Genomic DNA, 13,291 nt, shown 5'->3' on the forward strand with positions numbered 1-13,291 from the left:
AAGAGCATTCAAACAAAGTGTTTTGTCGAAAACTTTCTTTTTTATCTCAACGTACCGTGTCCTTGTGCATTCTAGGATTGACACACAAATTGGTAACGGCTCCAATACGCAACATTGGAGAACCATTGAAGCTCTTCGTCAGGAAAAGAAACAATTTATATAAACCCAAAATAATAAACAAGCACTCATAATTTAATTTAATGTGTATGTTTTTAAAAAAATCTTTGTAAAACTAAGACCCGAATAAAGTTACTACACGCATACAAAAAAACTGCGAAGACATTGAGCGGGAGTAAACAAATAGACTTCAAAAGCAACAAAAGAAAATGGATTCGAATCAAACGATGAATAACTTTTTCCTTCTTAAAAGCTTGTTTGATGTCAATTTTATTAAACTACCTGGGAGTTAGAATGAAGTAGGGAAAATATATTGTATCCTTTTAAGAATATTCTCATTATATAATGATATTAGGTCCTCCTGGCGCCCGTTTTCCTGTCCGTTGCATAATACATTTCTTTCTATATGTTATCATATAAAAGTAATTGATGGGTCATCATCATAGAACTAGAATTCCAAAATTGATTGACAGTGAAATTGGGATATATGCATATACAAAGATAAGTCCATAAAATCATTTCAAATTAAAGCATGCTTGGCGTATTTGCTGAAACACAAATGTTGTCTACAACACATTAATCTATTTTAAAACAGAATAAAATAATATGTACACTATCGCTTCGATATTGACTGTTCGCAACTTTGCTTTTGTGATCGTTACCGTCGTCATTGTTGTTGTGAACCGATGACAAGAGGTTTTGATTCTGTTTATGGGAATAATTCTAACAAGCTAACATCTAATCAGCTCTGTAAATATCATATCTTGATTAGTCTGCCAGATAATAGAAGTTCAACGAGTTTACAAGGGTCTCAGTATTGATTATCATTTTCGTCACACCATCATACCACCACAAGTCCGATCATTTGTAAGGGGGTAAAGCAATGACCTGGTACAGGGTAGGTGTACTCGTGGGTGTCTTTGTCCCATTATCAAAAGACTAATCTTGTTGGCATAGACACATGAACAGAAGTAATACATTTGATATCATGCATAGCAATCTCTATGTGTGCGTAGCGCGTATGTATGTATGTATGTATGTAAATATGTATGTATGTATGTATGTATGTATGTATGTATGTATGTATGTATGTATGATCGTGTGTATGTATTGTTACGTTTAGGCTCTTAACAAAACGCAATACGAAAAGAGTGAAGACAACAAGCTTTGTAAAATTTACGGAATAAATTATTCCCATAGAAAAACAAGGTAAAAATGAGAAAAAGAACTTACGGTTTTACGAATCAAATGAAAAAATAATCCAAGAATAATCCAAGAATTAAAAAATAGAAGTCTTGGTAATAAAAGGTCCTAATGAAACCGAGTTCAAATCCCGATGAAATCCAAAATTGAAGTCGATGACGTATGCTGTGGTCAGCGTCGTACTGATGTGTCGACAGTTTTGTGTTGAATCACAGAAAATAATGTTTCGTTGTTTGAATTCTTTGTAAATTTCGATAATTGTCCTTGTCCAAGAATTAGTTTAGAGTACAAGTATTTCCCGGGAAAATTAATCTCTTTGAATCCAAATAATTTGAAGAAAAAACAATCAACTCAAAATGGTCACAACAAGAGACTTTTAAGTGTCAATGGTTTAAAGTCCGACTGCCCAATTTCTCTGTAGAAAACAGTTATACACTAATTTAAGATTCAAAAGAGATTCCCGTGTGAGGGTCACATGATCATGTTTCTAGAATAAGATAGAAGCTTTTTACATGCCTAACATCACGTACTCCCAGTATGGCCTTGACTAAAACCAATGATATGTACTCTGGGAAAGAATAAAAGAAAATAAAAAAGCCGTTTACTTTAACTCTTTCTGATTCTGAATCAAGGTCAGGAAATAGGTCAGCATTAGATACAAAGGTTCTATTATTAGTTGTTTATGAAAACCAGTCAGATCAAATAGAACTGACATGATTTTCTGGATTATGTCAAATCCAGTAAATAAAGGTATATTACAATAGCATGTAATGGAATAAAATTTGTAAAACTAAAAAACAAACAATTAAATTAAATCAAATATAAATTAAATCAAATATACATAACAGTATGAAGGACACTGTCTTGCACAATGGTTATAATGTTGTGACTGTTGTTGAAAACATTCCTGATTTAATTAATCAGGGAACAATTATTTACAAATTAAGTCTGTGAGTTTTGTTTACAAATTTTGATTTCGACATGTATGTAAACTTCCTAAGTATTATATATGAACATATATACATTTTTAAAATGGAAAATAACCTCTTAGAGAAACTTAAGGTGACAGTGTAATGTTCAATGAGGCCTGAAAGTATAACATGTTATCTTTCTTTTTGCTGATCATGTCAGGTAATTATCTCTTATAAAAGGAGTATGATATGGAAACAACTTAAACACAGAAAATTAACATAACAAAGCTGTGTCGGAGAAACGACTCAAAGACAAAAAGTCAACCTAGCAAGCTGTTCCTCAATTTCTTCACATGTTTCTCCAATTTAGAATCTTCACAGGTGTTTTTACGCTTGAGGAAAGGCAAGAAATCCGTGCGAGCGTGAGCTGGTGAAAGCTTGACATCGCACGACTATTCCTACACGCTTTGTCCATTAAACTATACTATTGAAAACAATAGGTCTTCCATTAGCAGCGGTCAAGATTAACCCATATCTAAACAATACTGACATGGAAAGAAAGAATAACTCACATCCTATTTATAATTTGATCATTAGGTAAATATCAGTCCACCACGATCAACTCTCTACGTACTCATTTCAATGAGCTAAATTAATAATACACTTGTAGTTTCTGACGTCATGAGGAAACTGCATGTCTAACTATACAATAAAACGTGTGTAACTGTGTATTGTGCCTATAGTGTTCTTGAAGATAAAAACACTTTATTAAAATACTGGATAAGGATGATCAATTTTAAAGTATTTTCAGTTTTTAACGATGATTAGGATACACGTCAAAATTTCTATGGGCATTGATAACAAAGCAAGCAGAGGTATAATGATTATGACACATAACCCTCTATTCTGAGCTAGTTCTACATAGTTTTTATTGATTTTCCATAAATGTGTCTTGTTTTTTTTTTAAAAAAGTCTAAAATTCTTGTCTTGGTGTTCGTTTCCTTCCGATTTTGTTAAAAAATATTTCTTACTCAATGGTCACTGTTGATATTTTAGGCAAAGACCTTCCATGGAAGTTTATCTGACTTTTACGATCGAATAAATGGTTGTCTATAAAAAATAAATTGAATTTTTGTGCAGGAGGAGGTCCATGTGGGTGATACCATGAGTCACCGCACTGGGTGATACCAACCCATGTGACGCCACTGGAGCCCATGTTGTCAAGACTGTTAAATATTTATGTTGAAGTTTTTGATAGGAGGTTGTGGAGTTTCAATATTTCTGGGAGCGTATCGTTAGTAACACCATTCTCCGAGGATTCTCTTTTGAAATACTCTTCAGCGAAATATTTTTGTTCAGAAAAAATATTTAAAATTTAATCAGTTTTTATCACCAATACACATAAAGAACAAGTTTAAGGTGAGGCCATTTTCTGACCACAATTTTTAAAACACGCCTATTATTGTTTATTTCGCTTTAGTGGTTTACCTTATGTTATTAATGAACTTTGGTGGATTTGATGACCGTAATTTAATAAAAACTTTAAAAAACTTAAATAAATAAATAAAGAACTGTATAGCTGCTTATTTTCGTTATAAAGGAAAGTTATCACGATTTAGAGGTGTTTGATAGTGAAAAGAAATCCCGTCAAAACTACAAGTAGAATAAACTATGTCCAATATTTTCATGACTTCATGACCCGATGACGGAAAAAAATCATTAAGGAAACAGTATTTCACGGTTTGCAATGAGTTCACGAAACAGTCCTCAACCGTTTGCTGTGAGTTCGATGGCGTTTCCTCTAAGAATACACGTAGGTTACTCCTGGAATACTTAGGAGTTTAGAAGCAATTAACGTTTCTCTATTCTGATCACTATAGTTTGGCATTTAGCAGCATTATTGAAAAAAATGATACTGTATGATTTTAAATGCACAAATATTTATTTTCTTTTTCAAATGTTACATACTGTCGTGTAATAAAATGCAATAGACCTTTGTTATTTTATGTTTTTCTATTTTGAATGCTAACCAAGTAAGTATATCCTCTCGTCTGAAATGTCGGTGTAGCACGAGAGAGAGAGAGAGAGAGAGAGAGTATTAAATTTCCGTTATCTGCTTATCCCCAATCGCTAAAATGTAAGATTCAAAAACTTAAAGTACAATTTTTAAAATGAATCTCTTAATTTAGGTCGGCAAAATTATTCAGCAATACGGTAATTTATCATTATCATTGGCTACTCAGTCTCGAAAGACCATGCGAATAGCGCCCTTGGGGTGTTGTCTGTCTCTGTTGGCATCGTCTGCTGTGGCTGTACAGGCCTATACGTGAGTGACAGTCCCTATTGCAGTTGGTGCAGACATACTGGGAAGTCTGCGTTACTTTGGTTGCTGCCGCGTTCTTCTTTCTCTTACGTTTCTCTGCCGCCAACTGGCCTCTCCTCGCATCAGCGACTGATATGCCATTGTTTACCTTCAGTCTCCAGGTGCCTCGGTCTTCGGCCAGCTCTTCCCAGCCATAGGGTGAAAAGTTGCATGCCTTCATGTCCCTCTTGCATACATCCTTGAAACAGAGTGAGGGGCGGCCGACTCTTCTCATGCCAGTGGCCAGTTGTCCATATACTATGTCCTTTGGCAGCCTTCCATCCTCCATGCGTCGGACGTGTCTCAGCCATCGAAGGCGGCGTTTGCTCAGCAGGGAGTACATGCTGGGGGTACTTGCACGCTGCAGGATCTCGCTGTGTGGAACACGGTCTTGCCAGCTGATTTTCAGGATGCGTTTTAGGCACCGTATATGGAAGGAGTTGAGCCGGTGTTTTTGCCTCATGTTGGTACTCCAGGTCTCACTTCCATATAGAAGGGTGCTGAGAACGCAGGCCTGGTAGACTCGGACCTTGGTGTGCTCTGTCAGCGCGTCGTTTTCCCACACCCTCTTCGTTAATCGAGCCATGATGGTGTTTGCCTTTCCAAGCCTTCTGTCCAGCTCCATATCAATCGAGAGAGTGTTGCTGATGGTTGACCCCAGGTAAGTAAAGTTGTTGACTGCTTCCAGGGTGACACCGTTGATTGTGATGGAAGGGGCAATGGTGGTATCTTGCACGCTGACATTTGTTTTTTCCAAGCTGATGGTGAGACCAAACTGCATGCAGGCATCAGCAAAACGGTCTCCCAGTCTCTGGAGGGCTTCCTTGATGTGGGTCACAAGAGCTGCGTCATCTGCAAAAAGCATCTCCCTGATGAGCACAGCTCTCACTTTGGTCTTTGAGCGCAGTCGTGCCAGGTTGAACAGCCTCCCGTCGGACCTGGTGTGTAGATATATGCCATCCGTGGACGTGTCGAAGGCGTAGGACAGGAGCAGGGAGAAGAATATCCCAAAAAGTGTTGGTGCCAGCACGCAGCCCTGCTTCACACCGTTTTTAATTGGGAAGGAGGTTGAGGAGGATCCATCATACAGGACTGTTCCCTTCATATCTGCATGGAAAGAGATTATCATGCTAAGGAGTTTTGGGGGGCAACCGATCTTACTCAGACGTTCAAAAAGGCCCTTCCTGCTGACCAAGTCAAAGGCCTTGGTGAGGTCGATGAACATCATGTAGAGTGGTTGACCTTGCTCTCTGCTCTTCTCTTGGAGTTGTCGTAGGGAGAAGATCATGTCTGTCGTCGACCTGCCTGCTCTGAAGCCGCACTGGGATTCCGGGTACACACGGTCCGCCAGCAACTGCATCCTGTTGAGTATGATGCGGGCGTACACTTTACCAACGATACTCAAGAGCGAGATCCCTCTGTAATTATTACAGTCACTGCGATCGCCCTTGTTTTTGTAAAGGGTCACAATTGTGGCATCGCGCATGTCTTGGGGGACTACTCCTTCATCCCAGCAGAGGCAAAGTAGCTCATACAGTGGTTTAATCAATGTTGGTTTTCCACGTTTGATAGCTTCGGGCGGGATGCTGTCACTACCTGGTGCTTTGTCGTTGGGAAGGGAGTCGATTGCTTTGCTGAGCTCCTCTAATGTTGGCACTTTGTCGAGCTCTTCCATGGTGGGCAGATTCTTTATGCTGCTGAGGGCTGCATCGGTGACTGACGTTTCTCGGGAGTATAGTTCTGAGTAGTGCTCCACCCATCTGGCCATCTGTTGCCCACGGTCTGTGATCTTCTCTCCCATCAGAGATTTCAGGGGAGCGACCCCTTTCACTGGAGAGCCTAGAACCTTCTTGATGCCACTGTACATAGCTTGGATGTGTCCGGACTCGGCACTACGCTGGATCCCTTCACACAGTTGTTGCCAATACTCGTTCGCACACTGCCTATCGATGCGTTGGGTGTTACTTCGTGCACTTCTGAGACCAGCAAGCGTCTGTTCATTAGGGCATTTTTTTTGTAAGCTATGAAGGCTTTTCGTTTCTCCTCGATTTGTGGTTCCATCCTTGATAGGTGTGCGTTGAACCAGTCCTGGCTGGGTCGTTCCTTCTTGCCAAACGTTGACATAGCTGTACTGTAGATGACACCCTTCATGGCGTTCCACTTGGCTGTAGCGTCGTGCTCAGGCAGGTCCTGGAAAGCCTTGTCCAGGGCAGACACATACTCCTCCACCTTGGTGGGGACTGACATTTGCGCGGTGTTTATGCGAGGACGTCCTTTTGATTTTGAGCTGTGTAGTGTGTGTGGCTGTAGTCGTACTCTGCTGCTCACGAGGGCATGGTCGGAGTCGCAGTCTGCACTGTGGTAGGTTCTGGTGGAGAGGACGCTGTTAAGGGCAGAGCGCCTGGTGATGACCAAGTCGAGTTGGTGCCAATGATGAGATCTGGGGTGTTTCCATGACACTTTGTGTTGTGGCTTACACTTAAAGACGGTGTTTGTGACGCACAGGCCATGGTAGCTGCATAGCTTCAGCAGTCTCTGACCGTTTTCGTTGGTCTTTCCAGTGCCATGATATCCGAGGCAGGTAGGCCATGACTCATGGTCCGCACCTACTCTGGCATTAAAGTCGCCGAGGAGGAATAGTGGTTCGTTTTTGGGGCATCCTTTGATCTGTTCGTCCAGCTGCCCATAGAACTGATCCTTTGCGTCTTCTGACGACGTGAGGGTTGGGGGCGTAGACACTGATGATGTTGACAGGACCTGAAGCAGTGGTGAGGCGGATGGACAAGAGACGCTCAGTGCCCCCTGTGGGAGGTTCAACCGAGGCCAGGACATTGTTTTTGATGGCGAAGCCCACTCCGTGCTGGCGGGGCTCCTCAGGTTCTCGACCCTTCCAGAAGGAGGTATAGTTTTCCTCTCTGATGGAGCCAGTAGAGGCGAGCCTGGTTTCCTGGAGGGCAGCTATGCTGATATTTAGTCTGGTGAATTCTCTATCCATGATGGCCGTCTTTCTGGTGTCGTCCACTTCTCTGAGGTCGTCGGAGATGCCTGTACACATGGTGCGCACATTTCAGCTTGCAAATCGAAGAGCTGGAGTCTTCTTTATTGGTTTCTTGTTTCTTTTGTCTGGTGTGGAATTACCGTCTGCTTGTCATGCTGAACAACACACTGAGCTCCAGACACCCACTGGAGCAGGCAGACGATGGCGGGTCAACACCTTATTGACCGGTGCTGCCCGGCTTGAGGCGGGCGATAGTTGGCCAGTGGGACACGATGATCCCTCCCACCGTCAAAGCTGACCCGTGGCGCCCCTTCCCCACGCCAATTGGGTGGGACTTATAACCCGTAAACTGTCAGCTTCCGTGTCGTTTCCTCACTCAGTAGCGAGACTGGAGTGTCCTCTCCAGGGTGCAAGCCTGGGCGTGGAGGATGGAGATCCTGGGCTGCCCAGACGTCAGGATCCCCCTCTTATCCTTGCTGGTGGGGTCCAAAGGAATACTGAGCATGACATTTGGCACCAGTTTGGATGCAGGAGCTGCCGGAAGGAAGTCGTAGTCGACCCACAGCCGCCTTAGGGGCTCCACTCCGGATTTTCTGTCTGGGTTTACTACCATAGCCTTTCCTTCTCCCGAAGATATCCACAAGGTAGTGGAACCATAATCCAATCGATGGGACTTGGTGGGTTTTGAATCAGAGTTTCCTTCTCCTAGATGAACTGCCTGACAAGGCTAACGAGCTTCCTCTGCCCGGGTTTGGAGTCAGAGTTTCCCTTCTGTTAGACTGGTTGACTGCCAAGGCTAACGAGCCCAGTCTGCCCACCCAGTTATACCGCCGGGCACTAGGTCGCGCCACACAGCAGGCTCTGTTAAAACAGGCGGCCCCAGCATGAAGGTGCTGCTGTGGACACAGTAGTGTAGGAGAGGCCATATGCAAGTAACCTCCTGCCCCGCAGAGCGAGACAGTGGTCCTGCGGCGATCACTACACCTGGGAAGGAGAGGCTATGAGAGACGCTTCACTTTCCTTTGGCAAGCGGGACGTCAGGCCCAGGCCTTGCACCCCACCCCCAAAAAAATTTATTGGTCAATAAATCATGTATTCACAAATCATAAAAAAGGAATGGTCCTCCTCTCCCCCATTATCCCCCACTGCAGAGAGAGAGAGAGAGAGAGAGAGAGAGAGAGAGAGAGAGAGAGAGACTAACTTTAATACCGATCCCAAGGGATCATATGTTGAAAAAACCTGTTAGATATCCTAGATAATCCAAACCACCTGCAAGACTGAATGGAAAAAATAAATAACCAGAAATGATGAAATACAAGGAATTTAATGTTTTGCTGAAAACAGTGATGAAGTGTTAGCCTTACAGGATTTTATTAATGCTAATGCTAATGCTTATAATAATAATAATAATAATAATAATAATAATAATAATAATGATAATAATAATAATAATAATAATAATAATAATAATAAACAATTTTTATTTAATGAGGCGAACACCTTTGTTTATAAATGACACATCTGCCATGTCGTCACCAAACTTTTGTAACCGATTATGTTTATAAACAAATCATACACCTACCCAGGTATCCTAGCACACGTATTCACACATATTTAAAATGAATGAATATGTGCGACTATACTAGTCAACATATATATAACAAAGTCGTATTACAACAACATTAGTAATTGCAGCATGCCGGAAAAATAAAGTAAGAAAATATGATAATCAAATATCACTGGTCAACAGACAAAATGCTTCCGAAATAAATGTAGTCAAACTTTTCTAATTCTGGGTCACTGAGAACGAAAATGATGCTTAAATTGTTGACTGGCTCTAGTTTTAAAGATACAATACTGGGTCAGTATATCGGACCCTTGACTTCGGAATGACGGAGAATAAATGAGTTACAAAGGGAAGGGATCTAAATTTATATCATAAATGACTAAAACACATCTTTGACTGGATCTATGAATAAATCTATGACTGGGTTTGGACAGTACTTACTTTTTAGGCAAAACAATAAATGATACAATCTGAAGCTGGCATTGCGTCATACATGATATGAACTGCATCATTTTATTCCTAGAAGTCATATATGATACAATCATAACTAAGCTTACATCACTCTGCGGACAAAAAATTGCCCTGTGTCATGCAGTGTCGTGCTCTCTTATTTGTCAGTGTTTGATTTTGCAAAGGGACACATTTCTGTTTAGCAAATATGAGCAGAGATGCCTCGTACTTGTGTGAACAATGCAGATAACTTCTGCTATGTTTATGGTGCAGTGACTTTTGCATCACAAAAACACAGTATAACAACTATGGTTAGGAAAGCATATCATCCTTATTTTGGCTGCAAAATTGGAGATCAGGACAAGAGGTGGGCCCCACACATATGCTGTAACACTTGTGCAACACTTCAGTGGTTGAACAGGAAATGGAAATCTATGCCTATTCCAGTGTCAATGATTTGGAGAAAGCTAACAGATCATATCAGCAATTGTTACCTCTGCATGGTACTCCCACTTGGGAAAAGTTTGTCAAAGAAGAAAAAGTGGACTGTGCATTATCCAAACATTCCATCAGCTATACGCCCAGTACCCCATGGAGAAGGACTGTTGGTTCATGGTGCACCAGAATCATTCTCACTTGAGTAAGACGAGGAAGAGGAAGAGGATGAAACTTATAGTCCTGAACTATCAATGTCACAAAAATGTTCAGCATCCACCACTTGTTGTAGCAAGGAAGATTTTGTTACTACCCTTGCACATCCAGCTGCGTCTGATGAAGAACTTTGTCAATGCCATGGACAAAACACATGCAGCTTTCAAGTACCTCAGTGGAAAATGTCCAAGGTTAAGTGAAGATAAGACAAAGGAAGTTGTCTTTGTTGATCCTCAGATTCGTGTACTTCTCCGAGATGATGCATTTGACCGTGCGTTGCGTGGCAGGGAAAAGACGGCATGGAAAGCCTTCCAGTTAGTGGCAACACATTTTCTCGGAAACAACAAGCCAGACAACTGCATGGAGTTGGTGGAACCTCAAGGCATACAAAATACTTGGTTGCAAAATGTCACAAAAGATACATTTTTTGCACTCATCTAGATATTTTTGTCCACCGAACTGTGGAGCAATGTGCCACGAGCACGTCGAGCAATTTCACCAGGACATTGCACCCATCAGTGCTGCAGGCTATTGCTGGACAGAGACACGAGATGCCCCATTTAATGAATACAAGAGACAAGCCAAGAAGGACCGAGTAGACGCTGAATAAAGGCTAAACTCTGTACTTGTATATATAATAATTTGTTTGCCTTTTTCATAACAAATTTTGTTTGTATAATCCTTTTGCCGTTCTTTTAAAGTATTACATTTTGTTTATATAACCCTTTTGCCGTTTTTAAAAGTGTTACATAAACAGGACACGTGAAACATTATCATGTAAAGGAACCATAAACTCATGAAAAGAGCTAGGTTTGCAAGTTATGATTAAAACTCTACTATCTACACAATATGCATAGACATCTTTTGTCACTTGTTTAGGCTCGAATAAACAGTAACACAAGAAAGAGTAAAAACAACAAGCTTTGAAAAATACTATAATTTATTTCCCTGGAAAAATTCTGTAAAAATGAAACAAATATGAACTTACAGTTTTAAAGAATCAAGTCCAAAAATAATCCAGAAATAATCCAAGAATAAAATTTTAGTAGTCCTAGTAACAAAATGTTCTACTGATTTCACGTTCGAATCCCGACGAAGAATCCAAAATTGAAGACGATGACGTACGCTCAATATTTAGTGTTGAAGTCTTCAGTTCCTTGTGGAAACAAGAATTATCACTCCGTTTCTGATAGCTGAATAAATTTTCATAAAAAGACTAATCAACCCGCTAGGAAAATATTTATCAAAAACCAAAAAGAGATTGGATCACCACACACATACCCAGAGTTACTTATGGACTCTAATAAAAATAAACAATCAACATATAAAAATATAAATAAATTGATAGACTCAGCAGGACTTAGGAACAAAATATAATTACTATCCCAACAAAACCAAAAGACCCAGTAACTAGCTAAATAAATTTAGAAGCCCCACATAAAAACCCATAACATATCATTCAATTTTTTAAAAATATTAATAAATAATTCACTTACGAAGCACCTATCAAAAACTAAGGAAGCCGCAAAATCGGATGTCCTAGATGTCCTTAACGAACCGAATAATCAGCTAGGACTCCGGTCCTAGATGTCCTTAACGAACCGTGTAATCGGCTAGGACTCCGGTCTCTTGCTAAATAAAGTATAAATAGCATTCAATCTCTAAAAACATTAATAAATAAATAACTTGAAGAGGCAATATCTAAAAACTTATAAATAACATAACGTAGGAAGCACACCCTAAACACCTCGACTAGTAATACCATAATAACATACATGATTTCTACTAACAACCTCTATAAACAGCATAGAACCCCACCCCCACCCCTTTTTAGAACATTTTGGAAAAAAACAAAAAAAAAAAAAAAAAAAAACCAAACAAAAAAAACCACGCAAGAAACACCAGGCAAATGCAACAAGAAACCAGCGATATGAAGCAACCAGGACCGTTCCCGAGCTCTCCTTCCCACTAATGACAGCCAACCATTCAACTGTAAGGGACCTTTAAGGACCCACAGATTGAGGCCAAACTATCAGGGTTCCTTGAACCCATAAAAGCCTGGGGGAGGTGGCACCATTCCCTTCCCCAGGAACAATTAGCAGGTTGCGGTGCAGTCAGAAAAAAGTGGCACATGCACAATTGTGTGCACGCCACAATAATTAAACTCAACAACAACAAATAAAAAACTCATTATTCCACAATATTACACGAGCACACGTATTTTCCAGAAAAATAACATAATTAATCCGTCTGAATCCAAGTAATTTGAAATAACTCCAAACCAAGTAATTTGAAATAACTCTTAACAGCACAACATACAAAAGTTTAACATGTCTTTGAATGAATACACAATAATTCCAAAATAAAGTGTTAATCCAAAGTCAATGAGCAGTGAGTAATTTAAATAAATATTTCCTCGCGAATTATATTTGACAAAAAATTGTAAAGGATTCCTAAAGACCTACTTAACACAAGAATGAATTATTTGTTTAGAAAGTCCCTGTATATACATATTTCTACTTGACTTATAACTTTATAGGACGTGAAGAATTTCAACGGAAAAATCTAGTTTAACTCTGAAACTGAGCGCGAAATCTTGCTGCATAAACATGTTGTTTACAACTTATAATCACGGGTAAAAATTATGTATCTAAATATGTTATTTACAAATGACCACCATCATATAAATATGATAAAAAGTAATCTAAAATGTAACAGGAGATCAATCATCAATCTTCTCGCAAAATACTTAATTCCCATAGCTTTAATCCTTGTTGATATACAATTGAAAGTTTCCATAGATGTTGTTGAGAAAACACCAGGCCGTTTGAAGATATAATTTATAAACCATGTCTAGAGCGTGAATCATCACGTCTGAAACGTAACATATTTTTGGGCATTTAATACAAAATATAATTATTGTACCTGTTACTTTTTAAGTATGTCTGGTACTCTCAATTCTCGATTATTATTCGTAACTATCAACAAACTAATGCATCCTCTCGAAGAATTTGCAAAGAAACACCTGGAGC

Source organism: Sinohyriopsis cumingii, chromosome 2, assembly GCF_028554795.1.
Source record: "Sinohyriopsis cumingii isolate HCF-2022 chromosome 2, ASM2855479v2, whole genome shotgun sequence".
NCBI classification, from domain to species: Eukaryota; Metazoa; Mollusca; class Bivalvia; order Unionida; family Unionidae; genus Sinohyriopsis; species Sinohyriopsis cumingii.